The sequence below is a fragment of the Agelaius phoeniceus genome, chromosome 35, assembly GCF_051311805.1.
Source record: "Agelaius phoeniceus isolate bAgePho1 chromosome 35, bAgePho1.hap1, whole genome shotgun sequence".
Taxonomy (NCBI): Eukaryota; Metazoa; Chordata; class Aves; order Passeriformes; family Icteridae; genus Agelaius; species Agelaius phoeniceus.
This window is the reverse complement of record NC_135299.1, coordinates 3,186,114-3,200,045: the sequence shown is the minus strand read 5'-3', so window position 1 is coordinate 3,200,045 and position 13,932 is coordinate 3,186,114. Positions and strand designations below refer to the sequence as shown.

Below are 13,932 nucleotides of genomic sequence, written 5' to 3'. Positions count from 1 at the left end.
CCTGTTCTTGATGGTTAGAAATCCCCCTTTTGTTGAGTATCACCCTGCTGCTTCCTGGACGATGGCACTCGGGACTGTGAGGAGGAGGTGACATCAGGGTTGGCATGCAAAGGAGGAAACCCCTCACCAAATCTAGCAGGAAAAACCCCTAAAAACAACGAGCCACCACAGAATTAAGAGATCAGAGTGATGTCTAAACGTGAGGAACATGTTCGCTAAGACCCTTTTTACCCCTCACCCTAACCTAAAAAGATGTCAGCTGGAAAGAGGACCTTGAATGTCAAACTGAAAAACCAAGGAATCTCCTGGTGCTCTCGTGAGGATGGAACCCCCAGCTCTGCCTGCATACCAGCGGACACAGTTGCACTCTTCCTCTCCCTCCATGCCACTCCTGGGAGCGGCAGGGGTGTGAGCCCGACCCATTGGTTCTCCCCACCCGAGCTGATTTTTAATAAAGGCATTAAAAAGGAGAAAGATCTCCTGCCCTTTTCAACTGACGAAGGAAGGAATGAGGAGGAGGACTCCATCTTATCAGAAGGCTAATTTATTACTTTATTGTAATATTACTATTTATATTAAAGAATACTATACTAAAGAATACAGAAAAAATACTTACTGAATGCTAAAAAGATAATAATGAAAACTTGTGACTCTTTCCAGAGTCTTGACACAGCTTGGCTCTGATTGGCCAATGAGTCAAAATAACTCACACTGGCATCCAATCAAGCAATCACCTTGGATAAACAATTTCCAAACACATTCCATATGAGCACAATACAGGAGAAGCAAATGAGATAAGAATTGGTTTTCTTTTCTCTGAGGCCTCTTGCAGCCTTTCAGCTTACCAAGAGAAAAAGCCCTGGGCGAAGGAATCGTGTTCAGAGAATGTGAATGCCACAGGGGCGAGCAGCAGGAGAAGGGTTCCCCGCTGGGTTATGGTGGTGGCAGTGAACTCCCTTCCTCAAGCTGCAGGTCCAACCATCCTCCCACGAAGACCAGCAGCGAGAGAGTGGCTGCCCCAACTCTGTCTTTTTTTACCTGCCCCCATTTTCATGGTATCTCTGCTCCCTTCGCCCCAGACAAACTCCCAAAAACCAGGGGAGTTCCTTCTCCCCATCTCAAGAGCCCAGCCATCGGTGCTTCTTAGCAGCTTAATGGGAAGAAATTCCACAGGTGGTAAGGAAAGAACAAGAAAAAACCCAACCCCCAACACCAATGCATTCCATGATTCCATGTGGAGCCACAAAGGGCTAAACCAAGCTTGCAGCAAAGTCTGGAGGCACTTTGGAATCTGCATGAGGGAGCCCCAGATGTTGTAGTTCAAAACTGGGTCTCACCTGGCTCTCACCTGGCCTCACTTTCATGGCTCTCAAGAGGCTTCATGATCCAGGTGAAACCTCAGGATCTAAATGAAAGGCCACTCTGCATCATCACAATTCTGTTTTTAATCCAAGGGATTAGGCTTTAATTCAGGCAAAACTTCATCTTTTAGGATAAAAAATGGACTAATTCCACACAGTCTGGATGGTTATAGGGCTTTAGTTTTATGGATAAATTAATTGTGCAGCTAGGGTGTTTCTCATCTCTAATCAGAAGAAATAAAAATTCATAACTAATAAAACTATCGGATTATTATTAAAAAGGATTGATGATACAAGTATATAATTAATTTAAAATTATCTGATTAATAATACAATATTATATTGACAATGAAAATGAGTATTGAAAAAAAATTATTGATAATAAAGATGTATGATAATAAAAATATTGAATATAATATAATATAATATAATATAATATAATATAATATAATATAATATATAATAAAAGTATTGAATGTAAAAATAATGGACTAATATAATTATCCTATCAATAATATAATTATCTGATTAATAATGTAAATATTAGATTATGGATTAAATATTTGATTAATATTAGACTAATAATAAATGCATCAGATTAATAATTAGAATATTGGATTGCCAACAAAAAAAATCTGCTTAGTAAAAAAAATTGGAATTATGATGGAAATATCTGATTAATAGTAAAAATATTTTATTAATAATAAAAAATATGAGTGCTGTGATCAGGCCTGAGTGTTTTTTACTGATCCCTTTTTTAGTGTGAAAGGACAAAAAGGAAGAAAATGGGTAAGAAATGAGCACTTCTGGAGGAATTGCAGCATCCTATTCATGCCTTTGCCTTGGAGGGGATGAGTCACCTGCTGGGGATCAGACACAGCCTCTGCTCCAGGTGCCGCCAGACTTTTGAGGTTCCGAGGAGAACTGAGAGCAGCAGCTGGGAACCCCCGAGGGGGTTCTGTGCTGTTTACACGCTGGGAGTGTCCCAGGTACTGCAGGGGAGGCTTGGGAGGGAATATCCAAGCCTGTTCTGCTCATCAGCGGAGCCATCAAGGGCTGCCTAGTTTCTGGAGACGTGTTCCAGCACCTCCTTCCATATCCAATTATACCTGTTGGAGTCAGAGGGCAAAATCTCATCTGGCGTTTGAGTTGCCTAAAAATACCATATTTTTTAATATTTATGGTGGCTCCTTTCCTCCGTGAGCTTTTCCTCCTGCTGGTTCTGCAAGGAAAGCGTCTGGCCCACTTTAGGACTTTGGACCACACGGATTTAAGACCAACACCAAATTTTAGGTCTTTGGACCACATGAATTTAATGATAAGACCAAATTTCTGGGGTTTAGACACAAGTTTAAATTCAAGATCAAGTTTTAGGTCTTGGGACCACAAAAACTTAAGACCAACACCAACATTCAGGTCTTTGGACCACACAAGTTTGAGATCAAGGTCAAATTTAAGGTGTTTGGACCACAAAAATTTAAGACCAAGGCTAAATCCCAGGGGTTTGGACCACAGAGATCTAAGGCCAAGCACAAATTCCAGGTTTTCGGACCAGACAAATTTAAGACCAACACCAGCATTTAGGTCTATGGACCACAGAAATTTAAGACAAAGGCTGAGATTCAGTTCTTTGGACCATTCAGATTTGAGCAGCGGTGATCAACCAGATTATTTTCTTTCCAGTGCCAAAGCGTACTCAAATGTGTGGAAAGCATCAAAAAATGTGTGGAAGGCATCAAAAAAAGATGCAACGTTGATGTTTTCAACTGCTGGCTCCTCATTAGCTCATCCCGAAGTTCATAGAACAGCAGAATATATCCTGAGCTGGGTGGGACCCACAAGGATCATCCAAGTCCAGCCTCTGTTTCAAATGCCAATTTGAGATCACCCGTGAAAATGTCACGAGATTTACTCCATAAGGCTGCAGACATCTCGAGTTTTGGCGTTCAGGGGCTGAGCTGAAGCCATGAGAAGAAAAGGGGGCCCTGGCTGATGTCTTGGTGTGTGTTTTCCATCACCACGGAGCTGTCAATGCTGAGAGAAGGCGTTTGCTGACACCCTGTGCCCAGGCAGAGCAGGAGCCTTTGGGAGTGCTGGTGGATGAGCAGGATCTCGGGAATGGGGGGAGGACAGGGAGAAGGGAGGCGCTGGAGGAAGGTCAGTTCTCTTTGGAGCTGGTGGTGACTCTGTCTCGTTGCTGGTTTTATGCCAGAGGCTCACACGTGTTGTACAGAACATCCCAGGATGAGTCAGCCTCAGAGCATGAGTCCATGGGCAATGTCAGCTTCCATGGATTGAGGACCTCGTTGTCCAAGTGCTGTCCTAAATATTATCCCCCACTGCTGTAACAACCTCTTGCTTGTGGCGTCCTGGGAGGTTCCTGACTGTTTCCAGGGAACTGGCTCATCCCATGGAATCACAGAACTGTGGAATATCCTGAGCTGGAAGGGACCCACAAGGACCTTTGAGTCCAACTCCTGGCTCGGCACCAACATCCCAAAAGTCCCACTAATTACAAAATCCCACCTCCTGAGAGCATTGTCCAAATGTTCCTGAAGCTCTGGCAGCCTCTGGGCCATGTCCATTCCCTGGGGCGCCTGGGCAGTGTTCTACCATTCCCTGGGGAAGAACCTTTTCCTGATATCCAACCTAAAGCTCCCCTGGCACAGCTCCAGCCATTCCCTGGGTCCTGTTCCTGGTCCCCAGAGCAGAGATTGGAGCTGTCCCTCGGGATGAAGCTGCAGCCCCCAGTGAGTCTCCCCCCAGACTCCTCCAGCCAGACAAACCAACCCTCAGCTGCTCCTTGTGTGGCCTCTCCAGACCCTTCCCCATCCTCACAGCACTCTGGGTGCTCCAGGATTCTCCAGGATGCTCCTGGCACCCGCAGGGACCCAAGCAGGGGCCCAAATGCACGAGATACCACCATCTAGTGGGAGGAAAAGGTTGTGCTGTGCTAAAATGGAGCTGGTCTTTGCCCCAGTTCTCCCAGTCTGACTGGTGGAGTTTTTTACATCTTTGCTGTGCAGATGTGACCAGAACAAGACGTTCCCTCCTGATTTACTTTGGCAAAAAGCCGTGAAATTAGTCATGGCTGTATTGTAGCACCATCAAAATTGTGGGGCTCATTGCTGGGCCTCTTTCCAAAATTCCTGGTGATTAGAAGAGCACCGGTGAGCTGTGATTACCCTGGTACACAGGCCACATCCAGCCCTCCCTGTCATGGGAGGGAGCTGCAGAAAGGTGACTGCTCTGGCACAGATACACCGAGTTCCACCAGTTGGGTGGGAGAAGTGGATATGGCCTGGTGTGCCTCACATCTGGGGACCTTCGGCTGTCAAATGAGGCATAAATATTTTGTCTCCTACAGCAATTTGTGTGGGATGGGGTAGAACTGGGAGAGGGAGGCAGAGTTGATGTTGTGGCCCTGTAAGCTACAGCCCAAGGGTGGCATCAGGTGGCCCCAGGTACCTTTTGGGGACTCGGGGTCATTAGGGGTCAAGTGGGCTGGGAGCCAGAAGAGAGGGTGATCCAATGGATGAATCTTTTGTGACATCCAGGGCTGTGAAAGCTCAAATTCAAAAGTTTGGCTTAGAAAAGTAGAAGAAAACTCAATTAAACCATCCACGACATTTTGCAATTTATTCTAGGAGGACAGCCTGGACCCAGCCATGAACCTGTTGGCTCTGGCCACAGGAAGGAAATAAAGACTCTATGTGAACTCTTTCTTTGTTTGAAAAGCTCCACATTTTCAAGGCAGGTGCTGTGAGAACCCTGCTCAGGACCCTTGGGGTACCTCAGGAGTACCAGGAGGGGGATTCAGCAGAGCCCAAGGAGAGACAAGCTGGAGGCACAAAATGAAGCTGAATCAGAGCAGCTCCAGGCCAAAAGTCCTCCCCTGGGCTCCAATCCTGCTCTTCCAGCAGGGAATGCCATGGACGCTGCCTCTGTTTAAATTAAACATCCAGACTTCAATTGCTGCCCTGTGTGGGTGTAATTGATAGCGCTGTCAAGAACCCCTAATTAAGCTGCTTGTCTTTCCAGCTGCCTCAGCCTATCAATTATCTCCCTTGCTGGGCTGAGGGCAAAGTGTTCCAGAACAGAACATTTGCAAATAATGAGGTACAGGGAAACCTTCGGCATCAGCTGCTCTCAGAAACAGAATTCCAGCAAGGTTCCTGGTAACCAGATTGGTTTTTCATCAGCTTTCTTGTGAAAACCTCTTTGACAAGCCCAGGAACTAAAAAAATAATTAAAAAATTTAAAAATTCCTGAAAAACCAAGGCGAGAAATTAGCAGGGGAAATATTATCCCATTTCTTGGTGATTTGAAATGTTTAAAAGTTTAATGGCCACAAAAACACTGACCAAGGTTTGAGCCTATTGAAAAAGTTCAGGATTGAACTGGTGAAGTAGCAGAGGAAAGTGATTTCTTCTTGGTGATCTGAAATGAAACCTTCACCACTTTGTGTTTTGAAAGAGACTTTGGCAGGAAGGCACGAGCAGAAAGATGGAATCTTGGCTCCACCTCTCGGGCTCTCAGCAACTCTGTGAAACTTCTCAGCCTTTTCTTCTCCACTTGTCAAGACACTCCAATAAATCCCTTTTTATTTGCCTTGAGCTATCCCGAGGGTTTTAATTACAAGCTCCCATATAAAGGAGAGTGACAAGGAGTAGCAGATGGATTAATTAGGAATTTTGCAGGATACAGGTTGCTTTAACCTGTATCCTGCAAAATAACGCACCACAACCAGCTTAACACTGCTCTCAATTAAATAATTAACCAGCATCCAAATAACAGACTTGGGATAGAGCCTCCTAGTTTCAAATCTTTTTATTACCTTCTCCAAGTGAGTCTTGTTCTCCAGCTGTTCTACACAATCAAAGCCAAAGACTTAACAAGAATCACAGAATCATGGATTGGGTTGGAAGGGAACTTAAAACTTGTCGAGTTCCACCCCTGCCATGGGCAGGGACATCTTTTACTTCCAGGGTGCTCCAAGCCCCATCCAGTTTGGCCTTGGGCACTGCCAGGGAGGGGGCAGCCACAGCTACTCTGGGAAATCCATCCCAGGGCCTCCCCATCCTCACAGGGAGGAATTCCTTCCCAATATCCCACCTATCCCTGCCCCCTGGCAGTGAGAAGCCATTCCCTGTGTCCTGTCCCTCCATCCCTTGTCCCCAGTCCCTCTTCAGCTCTCCTGGAGCCCTTTTAGGCACTGGAAGGGGCTCCAGGGCCTCCCTGGGGCTTTCTGTTCCCCAGGCTAACACCCTCAGCTCTCCTACCTTATCTTCATGGCAGAGGAAACTGTCCTTGGAAGAAAGAAACACTCTCCAGGCCATTTCCTAGCTTGTATTCACTGTAAGGAAGGAGAACAAACTAACTCAATAAAAGAATCCAAGCTGACTGCATTTACACCTAGAGAAATTCCACTGGATTTCTCAAATGTTCACTTGTATTGTATATTGAAACTTCCTAATTTCTACCAGGTACTGCAAACCCCAGGAAAACCCCAAATTATTCCTTTTCATCAAGCAAGCTCCACTCCTGATATGTGTGTAAAAGAGGAGCACAGACATGTCTGGGCAAAGGGATCCTTCTGGGTTGTGTCCTCTCCTCCATGGTGAGGACATCCTTCCAGCATGAGCCAGCAGCTGTCAGCTGGGTGAGCTTCCCATGGGAGAATATTCTTTTCACCATCCTCTGCTTCTAGTGGGTTGACCCTTGGCTGAAGCAGCACTTCTGCCTCCTGGCATTCTTTGGGAGAGGCTATGGAACCTGGAGCCACGGCCAGAGACTCCAAAACAAAAAGGGATGGAAATGGGTTTGTTCTGGGCTCTGGGGAGGTCAGGGGTGCTGGGGCACCTGTGGGTTGGTGTGCAAATGTGGAGGTGCTCACCTCGTGCAGGTCAACAGGGACCTCCTGCAGCCTCTGGATGTGAAGGCCAACCCTGAAATCCAGTGGATCTGAAAGCAGGAGAGGGAGCAGCTGAAGGGCCTCCACAGCCAATTTGCCTCTGATTGACAAAGTGAGAGTTGAGAGAAGACTTTGGCATTCCAGACTTTGGTATCTCTTCCTCTCCACTGCAGTTCATGAGCCTTGAGCTGGTTTTGGTATGTATGACCCCAGTGCCATGACCACAGGTAGAGAATGTTATGTTTTTTTAATCTGATTTATACTTTAAAATACTTTGATGAACTGCATCTGGTTTTATTATTAATAGTGGGAGGGGGCTGTTCCTCCAAAGTGTCCAGCAGGGCTTTGGCACTGTTGGCTTCTTTCTTCCATGGTCTCCTGTTCATGAATGAGGGTTTCCACTTTCAGCCCATTGATGCAGATTTATTTAAAACTTTGGGTTTTGTTAGCTACCACAAAGGCTGTGCTGTCCAGGGCTTCCTTGGAGAAGGGATGAGCAGCAGGCTCCCCTTGCTCTAGGATTCATGGAATCACGGAACTACAGAATATGCTAAGCTGGAAGGCTCAACCCATGAGGATCATTGAGTCCAGCTCCTGGCCCCATGCACCACACCCCAACAATCCCACCACATGTGGCTTGGGTTGAGATGGACCCCAAGGATCATCCAGTTCCAATCCCTTTCCATGGCAGGGACACCTCCCACTTGATTGTAGGTTTAGGAAAGTCACATTGACCCTCTTTTTCCTCTCATCCTCCTCAATGAGCCTGGTGATTCTGACCCAGAAGAGCAGATTCCTTGTGTCCCCCCCCGCCCCACTCCTGTGGTCCCAGTAGGAGTCATCCCAACATGCCTACCTGAACAGGTGGCTTTGCTCTCTGAGTGCAGGGGAAACTTCCAGAGCATCAGAACAGGGCATTGGTTGCCTAATGGGATGTCCTGTGGAAGCAGCTGCTGCCAGCCCAGAGGGACATCAAGGCTGTCTTGGGCAGCATTGCCTGCTGCTGGTGGCAGTGGCTGGACTCACTGCAGTGGGAACAGGACCAGGTGCAGCCCAAGCTGAGCCACTCTGAGGAGTTCGTGCAGGAGTTCAGGTGCCAGTGAGTGAGGAGAAACTACCCTTGGGGCAGGAGATCCAACAGCTGCACTAAGGGGACTCTTGGCTTGGGCTGCACAAATAGACTTCCAAAAAACTGATATAACAAAAGCTGTGATTCAAAGGGCTAAGACTCAAACAGCTGAAATCCAAAAGGATGATGTGCAAAAATCTGGGATCCAAAAGGCTGAGATCCAAAAGATGACACCCAAAAACCTGAGATCCAAAAACCTGACACCTGAAATATTGAGATACAAGAGCCGGAGATCCAAAAGTTTGAGATCAAAAGGTTGAGATCCAAAAGGATGAGATCCAAAGCACTGTCCCCTCAATATCCATTCAAAAGAGTGTGGTCATTCCATTCTTGGAATGACCCCTTCACTGGTCTTCTCTCTTCCCCACCAGATAGGAGCAGGAAGTGCACAGATGCGCTACTGCTGAGAGCAACTGGGTGTTGCTGGAGAAGGTAAGGAAATGGGATCAATGGAAGGTTTGGGTGCAGAGATCCAAGGGGTTTCCTCTGATCCACTCCTTGCAAGGCAAGGGGCAGGTCTAGAGAATCTTAGAAGTCCTTGGACAGGTGTGGGGTGTGGAAAAACATGTCACCGAGAGAATACTTCATTCTAAACTGGTGTTTTTTTGCTACTCATGCTTGAATGATGATGGTTTTTCAGCAAGAACTCTTCAATGCTGGATATTGGGATTCTTGGGAACCCCTTAGCTGTTGCTGGTCAGGAGATAACTGAGTTTCTCAAACAAAATTTCTTACTCCAAAAATATAATGGAATTACCTTAGATCCTTGTGTAGGCATAATTTTGACTCCTAAATGTCTGGAAACTCTTTCAGGATGTGGAGTGTGTCTGTCTGACCAAGGCAGAGCTGGAAGCAAAGGTGGAAACCCTAAAACTGGAGATGGAGTTCCTGAAATGTATTTCTGCTCAGGTAGGGACGCTCCTGTCCCAACTGTTCCTCATGGCAGCTCTTCCTCCCATCCACTCATTGTCTATATGAATTTTGGCCTGATTAACCGATCAGGCTCTTTTTGGGAATCCCAGTCAGGAAGATTTTGAGATCTGAAAAAAAGAAACCAAACCCAGTTTCAACTCCTGGGCTGTGTCTCAGGTCAGATTCTACATGGTGGTGTTAATTCCACTGGGGTGTGAGATAAGAAATCCAGGGACAGGGATGCTCTGGTGACCTAGGGCTGCCTGGCACAGCTTCTAGGAAAAGTGAGCTGGAGAGAAGTCCCTGTGATGCCTCTGTCACCATGAAAATGGACAACAGCTGGCATGAGGGTATAGCTTGGAAAAGCAAATCCCAGTTGGAAGCATTGTACTGAAACAGGGTAGGTCTGGTGACAGCTTCTTAACACTCTCACTGTCAGAAATAACAGTGCAAAAGTGGTGGGATTTGGTTCCTGTCTTCAATAAATGATTTCTGGATCTAATTTCCCCTTCTGATAAACTCTGTGAGTCTCAAAGCTGGGAGAACACCCCTGGAAGAGAGGTGATGGCATGTGCTGAGAATGGGGAGTTGTAGGAGAATTGACTATTTTCTGCTAGCACTCTCAGGATCCACAAATCTTATTCTCTAAACTGAGTTTAATTCACTCTGGAAAGAGACTCAAGGCTCCTATGTAAGCCACAAGTATCAACTCCCAGCTCTCTCCTTCCTTACTAACAGTTCCAAGAGCTTGAGGAGGAAAAGCGGAGGCACTTCAAGAAGCTGAAGTCCCACCAGCGAGAGATGAAAGAGCTGAGCTTTGTGATCTAGAGGAGGCAGTGTGACCTGGAAAACGTGAAGGATCAGGTGGGAAGGGTGGGATTTAACATCTGGATCCTACGTGTCACATTGCAAGTTGTGTTTTCTACACCTTTGTGGCATCTATAAAAAAATGGGGACAAATTTCTTAGTAGGGCCTGCGGCAATAGGACAGGCCTGCGGCAATAGGACAAGGGGTGATCGTTTTAAACTGGAGAAGGGTGGATTTAGATTAGACTTGAGGAAGAAATTCTTCCCTGTGAGGGTGATGAGGTCTTGGAATGGATATGCCAGAGCAGCTGTGGCTGCCCCACCCCTGGAAGTGTCCAAGGCTGGGTAGGATGGGGCTTGGAGCAACCTGGGATAGTGGGAGGTGTCCCTGCCCATGGCAGGGGTGGGACTGGATGAGCTTTACTGCCCTTTCCCACCCAAACAATTCCATGATCCCACAATTACTTTCATCTTTATCAAAGTGAGTTGCCTCACACTGGCTCCATTGGTCTAAGGAAGCTCTTCCCAGAGCTAAGCAAGGAAGAAGGATTATCTCCCAGCCTATTTTCTGCTGGATCCTTTTGATTATTGCAAAGAGCTAAGTGCACCAAATTAGATCATGGGATTAGCTACAGCTCTCAGAAAATTGCTGAAATTGCTTCAGCAGGAATTCTGGATTCTGACATGGATTCAAAGCACTCAGCAAATGCGTAGAATTATGACTCACCAGTAATTCAGCACCTGTAGAAACTGGTATAATTTCCAGACCATCTAATTCATTATATAGTTTATAACGGGAAGCAATGGGAAACCTTAATTATTAGTTCCAGTTAGGGCAGAGTACTGGTATCCTCCAAACTAAACTCAAACCCGTCTGGCAGTACAGGGAAATGTTCAGACTTCCTGGAGTATTTTATAATTGATTATTGATTTTGGAAACATTTTGCTTATCTAAAAAAAAGCCCTGATACCCCCTCAGTTTGAGACTCTCAAAATAAGCAGGATTTTTTCTTTTAAAGTTGGGAATGATGAGAAAGAAGACACAAAAAGGCAGGATGTCTCATCCCCCCAGAAGGTGTCATTTTTGCAAACATCACCTGGTGACATTGAGCAGCACAGGGGTCATGCTCTCAGAGATGCCTGGGGGAGGCTCAGTGAGCTGCAAGATGAGCTCCAGAAGGCCAAGGATGAGCTGGCATGGATGCTGCAGGGTTCCCAGGAGCTGTGGAATGCCAAGATGGCCCTGGATATTGAGATTACAACCTACAAGACTCTGCTGGAGGGTGAAGAGGCAGGTGGGTTCCACCACAGCCGTGTGTGGGCAGTGCTCAGTCCTGGGGCTCCTCCTCCAGAGCCCCAGGAAGGTGAAAAGTGCTAGAAATGCTCATTGCATCATGGATAACCTTGTGACTTCCTTCTCCTCTGGGATCTGCCTTGGGAACCCTGTTGGAGAATGTAAGTAAGATAAAGGTTTTCAAATTTCCTTACAAAATTAAATCATCTCACTGTGGCTTGGAGGGGGAGGAAAAGAAGGAGGAGGAGGAGAACGAAGTCTGTGTCCTCCCCATGAGTGATTCCTGTTGTGTTTTCTTTCAACAGTGATTTCCATCAGCTCTGGGACTGACCTGGGATGTCGGCCTGGACAGCCCAGAAGATTCCAGTCCTCCTGCAGTGCTGCATCCCCACCCCACAACATTTGTGCCCCTCATAGAGGATTCACCTCCAGAAGTGTGGCTGGCTCCAAAGTGAGGAAATTTATCCCTGGTGCTCCTGGCTGCATCCCCAGGAGAGAGGAATTTAGGGCTAGAGCTGGGGGCTCAGCCTTTCCAGACAATGGGGAACTTGGGAGGTGTGGGAAGAGCTGCAGGGCTGCCAAGAGCATGGGTAGCTCTGCTTAACCGTGAGGGATGTGTGGACCAGGAGTGAGGATTTCAACTGGACCTCCTTGTCCCAGGAACAGCCAGATCTGAACTTCAGCTGTGAGGGTGGTGACAAGCAGGATTTAAGGGCTAAAGCAGAAGAATCAAAGTCCTGCTCCACTTTTAGTGCTAAAAGTAACCTCAACTCCACCTCAACACAAGGGAGAGGCAGACTGGGTGTGAGAACAGTGGAGCATCAGGAAACCACATCAGAAAAGCTCCTCCACTGGGATCACATCAAAAAGGGACACTCGGAACATTAAAATCCCCCAAATCCTTTTGATTTCCAGTCTTTCTTTAAAGGGTTGTTGGTTGTGTGATTTTGAGTGATAGGAGCACTTATCACTCAATTCCTGTTTCCCTTTTATTTTTCCTCATTAAAACTTTGCTATCTCTGTGCCAAACAGTGTGATTTAATCCAGAATCTTTTCCCTAAGGTGTTCTGGGAAGTGTTTCTGGAAAAGGAGCTCATCAAAGTCTCTCCAATGTAGCTTTAGGAGACTTAGTGGAGTTTTGTGGTGGGACACACAGAGTCACGGAGAGGAAGGAAGGATTTTAGTGATGTCCTGGGAATGACTGGTCATGCATGTGCAGGCAGGGAAGCGATAAAGAAAATCTTAATTCAGAATTCCACCTGCTGGAGTCAACAAAGATTAATTACTCCACTGGTGCTCCTTGGACACACATAAATTACACCACCCTCACTTCTCCTGGGTGACTTTAAACCTTTTACTCCTTTTCCAGTAAAATTAATGGAGAGCCAACATGTTACTATTTGCTTTTAGGTGTTTACCAAAAGTACACAAACGGCCATTCCTTAATTGCACAAGACATATCTAATGATTAGAAGTCTTAATTAAACAGAGGAGGCAGAGCAGTCTGGAGAGGGTCATGGAATCATGGAACGGTTTGGGATGGGAGGAACCTTAAAGCCCATCCAGTTCCACACCCTGCCATGGGAAGGGACAACTGTCACTGGACCAGGTGGCTCCAAGCCCCTTCCAGCCTGGCCTTGGAGACTTCCAGGGCTGCGGCAATGGGGATCAATAATGTAGATCCAGTCTTTGGTTGGTGTAAATTTAAGGTCTTTTAAGATGATTTGCACCAAATTTGACTCCTACCTGGATTCAAATGGGTGTTCTAAAATTCAGAATGAAATCATGTCAGCCTCTGTGTTTTTATGTCGTGTCTGTTGCAGACATGTGATGACAAAACACATTTTTTATAGCTCTTCAAAATCTGCTGGACGAGGTTATTATGGGGGGAAAAGCCTTGTAATGTGCTTGGTTGGTTTTTCAACATTGTTTTCGAGGTCCTATGAATATGATTCAGGTTTTCAAAAAGATCAAATGGGGATCTTTTTGTTTCATTGTACAGTTGAGCAGATTAAAAAAGAAACTAGAAATGAGTAACATAAATCAACATAAAATCAATAATAAAAAAAAGTATTAAAATGTTCTGTGATTAGACTGATGAAAGAGCACAACAAAGAAATGAACCTGAGGTTGGGCAGATACATTTTACCGAAGGCAAAATTGAGAATAAAGGTCTTTCCTCACCAAAATTATCAGGATTCAGAACTGCAAGAGGTTCCTCTCCCCCCACACTCTCATGTGATAAGAAGTTATTTCCCAATCAAATATGAGAAGCACAGAATACATCAGGCTTAATCATTAATGAAGGAAACCACAAGAAAGATTTGACAAGAAAAGAGCAATCAAACAGGTATAAATATTCATTAGGAGGGCTCTGATTGCCAAAGGTTTCCCACTAGAAACAGACCATCCTCTCACTTTTTATACAAGAGGAGAATAAATCAGTGCAATGACATGGAATTAGGGTTATTTCTTTGCCTCCAAACTCCCCTATCACAATTTCAAGATGTGATAA

The 13,932-nt window shown here is 45.9% G+C and overlaps 1 pseudogene; it reads left to right on the top strand.

Annotated features, from left to right (window-relative positions):
* The first annotated feature begins 6,978 nt into the window (after positions 1-6,978).
* Positions 6,979-13,248, top strand: LOC129130563 (keratin, type II cytoskeletal 71-like; annotated as a pseudogene).
* The last annotated feature ends 684 nt before the right edge of the window (positions 13,249-13,932 follow it).